The following is a 6000-nucleotide window of genomic DNA, read 5'->3' as shown; positions in this document are numbered from 1 at the left end:
TTTGCCAGGTGTTCAAACCACAGCCCTGCTCCAATACCTGCCTGGTGATTTCCCAAGGTGGATCTTCTCAGGGAAGCTGAATCCAAACTCCGTCCCAGAGACACTGTTGGGCCTACCTCCTCCTGGGAACCTTCCCTTCTGGGTGGCTTTACTATTTCCCAGCAAATCCAGGTTTGGGCTTGTTTTCAGTCTTTCATAATAAACCTATATTGTTTAGGGATACTCCCAGGGATGGCAAAACTATAAAGAAAAGCAAAAAATGAAGGGCACAACGTTAGGATAGTAATTCCCTTTGATGTTGAGACAGAGGCAGCAATCAGAGGGGCACAGGAGAGTCCCCTAAAGTCCAGTATATTAAACTGGGGAGTGGGTACACAGGTATTTGTTTTATTATTTTTTAACTGTATATATGCTTTCTGATCTCTTCCTTATGTGTAATAAGTTTTGAAATTTAAGTCAAGAAAAGTTTGAGTGCATAAATAAAAGAATTAACTGGGGAACTCATCAAGAAGGCAAATTCCTGGCTCCACTACAATTCTGATTCAGGAGACTTCATTAGGAGCTGAGAATCCACATTTTGGAATGACTCTGATGCAAGAAGTCCAAAACTCACATCCTGGACACCTTACCTGTGTTAAGAGCATCACATGCTTTGGCATCAATAAAGCTGAGTTCAAAGCACCAGCTCAGTTGACTCCTGGCTAGGTAACATCAACCAAGTTTTCTTTGTCTGCAAAATAAGGATGTTAAACTGAGCACAGTGCTTAGGACCTACTAACCAGGCAACACAGCTTGGCTATCATAATAATAATAAGTTATTTTTTTCTTTGAGACGGATTCTCACTTTGTCATCCTTGGTAGAGTGCCATGGTGTCACAGCTCACAGCAACCTCAAACTCCTGGGCTTGAGTGATCCTCTTGCCTCAGCTTCCTGAGTAGCTGGGACTAGAGGCATCTGCCACAATGAGGCTTTTTTTTTTTTTTTTTTTTGTAGAGACAGAGTCTCACTTTATGGCCCTCGGTAGAGTGCCGTGGCCTCACGCAGCTCACAGCAACCTCCAACTCCTGGGCTTAAGCGATTCTCTTGCCTCAGCCTCCCAAGTAGCTGGGACTACAAGCATCCGCCACAACGCCCGGCTATTTTTTTGGTTGCAGTTTGGCAGGGGCCAGGTTTGAACCCACCACCCTCAGTATATGGGGCCAGCACCCTACCGACTGAACCACAGGCACCGCCCGCTTATTTTATTTTTTAAGGTGGGATTTTACCCTTGCTCAGTGTGGTCTCAAAGCAATACACCTATATTGACCTTCTCAATATACCTGAGCTCTCCTGAGCTCAAGCAATACACCTGTATTGACCTTCCAGAGTGCTAAAATTACAGGCATGAGCCACCACAGCCTGGCCCCTATTGTTATTGCTTTTAGTGAAATAAGAGTGTATTTCCTCAGATGTGGTCATTTCTTTCTTTCTTTTTTTTTTTTTTGAGACAGAGTCTCACTTGGTCACTCCCCCTGGTAGACTGCAGTGGCATTGCAGCTCACAGCAACCTCAAACTCTTGGACTCAAGTGATTCTCTAGCCTCAGCCTCCCAAGTAGGTAAGACACCAGGTGCTCACCACAACACCCAGCTATTTTTAGAGACGGGGGTCTCAATCTTGCTCAGCGTGGTCTCGAACTTCTGAGCTCAATCCACCCTCCCCAGCCTCCCAGAATGCTGGAATTACAGGCATGAACCACCGCGCCCTGCCTAAATGTGGTAATTTCTATTGATATGACTCTATACAGGTAAATCTTCCAGATAATTTTTGACTCAGCAAAGAAAGACTAATATGGTTAACAATTTTCCCATAAGCCTTACATTTTTCATATTCTTTAGCCAAATGTGAGAATAAGGAAATAATCCTAAACAGAGGAATTATTTATAATAGAAAGATATTAGAAACAACTTACCTAGTCAACAAGAAAAACTGTGAGCTATCTTTATAGACTGGAATATAATATAGCTATTATATATGACTTTTTAAAACAACATGTAGATGTTATTTTGCAATGCTAAAATGAAAAAGAATCAGATAGAGAATACAAGTTCTAACAATTAAGTTCAGGATCTCATCTTAGAAAAAGTGCTACATACCACTTTGCTGAACATCACTACTATCACCTTCAAAGTATTCCCCTTGAGAAAGTAGACACTGATGCCAGTGCCTGGTCCACTCTTCAAAGCAATTTAGAAACTTTTTCTGGAATGATCAGGCTGTAGTAATACGAGCTTTAACAATTAAGTTCATGAACTTGCCACTGTGTACTTAGGTTGGCAGCACTGTACAACCAACTTGGTAAGATTCCATAACTTCAGTATATCGGTGTCTCACAGCTGTGTTCATGTCAACATGTGGCAGTGTCTTGCTGAATGGTATTCATTATTGTTGTTACATGTTTTGTGTGCCATATGATAGTGCTGATGGTCATTCCAAAAAAAGTGTTCCAAAATTGCTTTGAAGGGTGGACTAAGCACTGACATTGGTCCACAGCTTCCCAAGGGGAGTGTACTTTGAAGGTCACCATAGCGATATTCAGCAATCAGGTATGTAGCACTTTTTCTAGAATGAGTTCGCAAACTTAATTATCAGGCTTCATATATCTACCCACATCATCAAAAGTATATATACAAAAAAAAAAAAGAAAGAAAGAAAACCATTTCCATAGAAAATAATGGAAGAAAATAGACCAAAATGTTCAAACAGAGGGATAATCCAAGATGGCGGCCAAGTAACAGCCTCCCTACAACAGGGCACAGTGAGTCTGGGGAGATAAGACTCCAGGCATCTCCGGTTGGTGGGATCTACCTATAATCATCCCTTTAAGGATACAGGGAGTCAGCAAGGGACTTCTGGACCCCAAGAGGAGGACAAAAACAGTGGAAAACTGGCAAGTGGTTGTGTGTGTCCGATTGACCTAATCTCACCAGCAGCCGTAAGTACAAGCAGCAGTGAGACTGCAAACTGGAAAGGCCTTACCTGTGAACTGTCTCAGTGTTTTTGGACTTGCCACTCAGTTTAACTGCCTTGGGGAGAGCTTGAGCAGGAGTGCGGAGAACTTTGGGTGTTGTGTAGGGCCCCAGCTGAGCCGCTGAGCCGGACAAAGCTAATAGTGTTCGGCTGTGGACCACAGGGAGCCATTGTGAGAGAACTGCCCTGGCAAGCTCCACCCTCAGGGTATGGAGCAAGGATCAGGCAGGAGCTAGTAACCTAGTGACTAAGCAGCCTAAAGGCGGGGACTGAGCTGCCTTACAGCCTTAACCCTCAGGGGCAGAGTGAGACCAGTTTTGGCACAATGGAGCCTCAGGCTATTGCCCTGGGTAGAGTGCCGTGGCATCACAGCTCATAGCAACCTCAAACTCCTCAGCTTGACGCCGCCCAGACCTCCATAAGAGCTGTGCCGCGACCCCCGATCCTGACCTGTGCCCACCAGGCCTCCACATGCACTGACCAGGAACTGCAGGAGCTGCGCAACCCTGCGTCCTCCCTCCTATACCCTCCCTGCCTCCACACCGGCCCGCTCATCTGGCCAGGGAGTCTGGTAGCCGTGTGCCCTCCGGAGCCCTCCCTGCCTCTGCGCAGAGCCCTTCTCCTGGCCAGAGACTGTTGGAGCCTTGGGCTTTCTATGCCAAAGTCACTGGGCGCCAGGAACTCCCAGAACCGTGCGCACCACCTCCCGCCTTGTTGCTGGATCCAGGTGTGTCACACTCCAGAGCTGCTTCCACAACCAGAACTCCCTGGCTGGGGCAGCCCCAGAGGAACTACACAGGGCCACTCCCTACAAAGATCCAGCAACAATACAATGATCCCACTGGGGTCTAATCTTGGAGAGACACCTCCCCAATTCTGAGAATGGCCAGAGGCAATGGTGAAAAACAATCATGAGGCGAAATCAATGGAAAAACTCTGGCAATATAAATAATCAGAGTAGATCAACTCCCCCAAGGAACAATGGGGCAGACACAGCACAAGATCCCACACACAAACAAATAGCTGAGATGTCAGAAATCGAATTCAGAATCTGGATAGCAAATAAGATCGAATTAGAATTCCAAGCAGCAACCCAAAAGATATCTCAAGAAGTCAATGAATTCAAAGACCAAATGACCAAAGATTTTGACACATTGAGACAAGAAATTGCAGCCCTCAAAGATCTGAGAAACACAGTAGAATCCCTCAGTACCAGAATGGAGCAAGCAGAAGAAAAGATTTATGACATTGAAGACAAAGCTTTTGAACTCTCCCAAACTCTCAGAGAGGAAGAGAAATGGAGGACAAAAACAGATCACTCTCTCAGAGAGCTCTGGGATAATTTGAAGAAAACCAATATTCGTCTTATAGTGATCCCCGAAAGCAACAAAGTGGCTTCACAAGGCATAGAGTCTCTTCTCCATGAGATTATGAAGGAGAACTTTCCAGACATGCCAAGAGATTCTGAAATTCAGATAGCAGACAGTTTCAGAACTCCAGCACGACTCAACCCAAATAAGACATCCCCCAGACACATCATAATCAACTTCACTAAAGTTAATATGAAGGAGAAAATTCTTAAAGCAGTGAGATGAAAGAAAACCATCACCTACAAGGGCAAAAATACTAGAATAACTGCAGATCTCTCTGCTGAAACCTTTCAAGCTAGAAGAGGATGGTCATTGACTTTTAATCTCCTAAAACAAAATAACTTTCAACCCAGGATCCTGTACCCAGCTAAACTAAGTTTCATTTATGACGGAGAAATTAAATACTTCAATTACATTCACATGTTGAAGAAATTTGCCATAACTAAACCAGCTCTCCAGGATATTCTCAGACCTATCTGCCATAAAGACCAGCATAATCCTCCACCACAAAAGTAAACCCACTCAGAAAATTTTGATCAGATTCCAACTTCCACAGTCACAAAAGGATTAAAAATGTCCACACTCTTTTTCATTATACCACACTATTAATTACCCTCTTGGTCTTCATAATTCAGACTGTTAAACACTTCAGCCTCAATATTCAAAATGTGTTCCTGGAACTAGCAGCAGCATCACCTGAGATCTTATTAGAAATGAAGATTCTCAAGCTTCTTCCCCCGAAATGAAATCAGAATCTGCATTTTAGCAAGATTCCCAGGACAAGGTTCTTAGAGAAGAAACAGAATAAGATAAACTCTCTTGCTGAGCAAGATGGCTCACGCCTGTTATTCTAACACTCTGGGAGGCTGAGGCAGGTGGATTGCTTGAGCTTAGGAGTTAGACCAGCCTGAGCAAGAGCAAGACCCCATCTCTACTAAAAATAGAAAACTAGCTGGGTGTTTTGTGGCACACACCTATAGTCTCAGCTACTTGAGAGGTTGAGGCAGGAGGATTGATTGAGCCCAAGAGTTTGAGGTTCCTGTGAAGTATGATGCCATGGTACTCTACCCAGGGCATCATAGTGAGACTCTTGTCGCCAAAAAAAGGAAAAAAAAAAGATAAAACTATCTCTATGATGGCTTAATTTAGGGTGAAGCTGAGTAAGTAAAAATGATCTTAGTCCCAACATTGGTTGTGTGCATGAAGTATGTTTCTTAATTTCTCTATGCCTTGTAAAATGGGGATGATGCACTCGGTATGGTGCCTACCAAGTGCAGAGATAGAGGCTGGGGTGCACTAAGCCATTACACACAGTGCTAGATAATAATGCTGCTTGTTAGGCATGTTTCAACAAGTCTGGTGCTCCCTGCATGGTGCCTGGCATATACTGTGCATTCAACCAGTATGCGTTTAATAACTAGCCAGGACTGCAGTGACATTTATCAATGTTTGACTGGACTATCACATTCCTTAGTATATAACACTCTCCAAACTGCCAATGTTCTCCATTCCAACATTCAAAACCATGCCAGCACCCACTTCTCACAGATAGTGAGGAACAGGGACGGTTGAAGGTCATAGATTAATCTTAACTCATACTGTAAATCTGCAGTCCCCAACC

Source organism: Nycticebus coucang, chromosome 18 (genome assembly GCF_027406575.1).
Source record: "Nycticebus coucang isolate mNycCou1 chromosome 18, mNycCou1.pri, whole genome shotgun sequence".
NCBI lineage: Eukaryota > Metazoa > Chordata > Mammalia > Primates > Lorisidae > Nycticebus > Nycticebus coucang.
The sequence above is the reverse complement of the archived record's forward strand: the minus strand, read 5'-3'. Positions refer to the sequence as shown.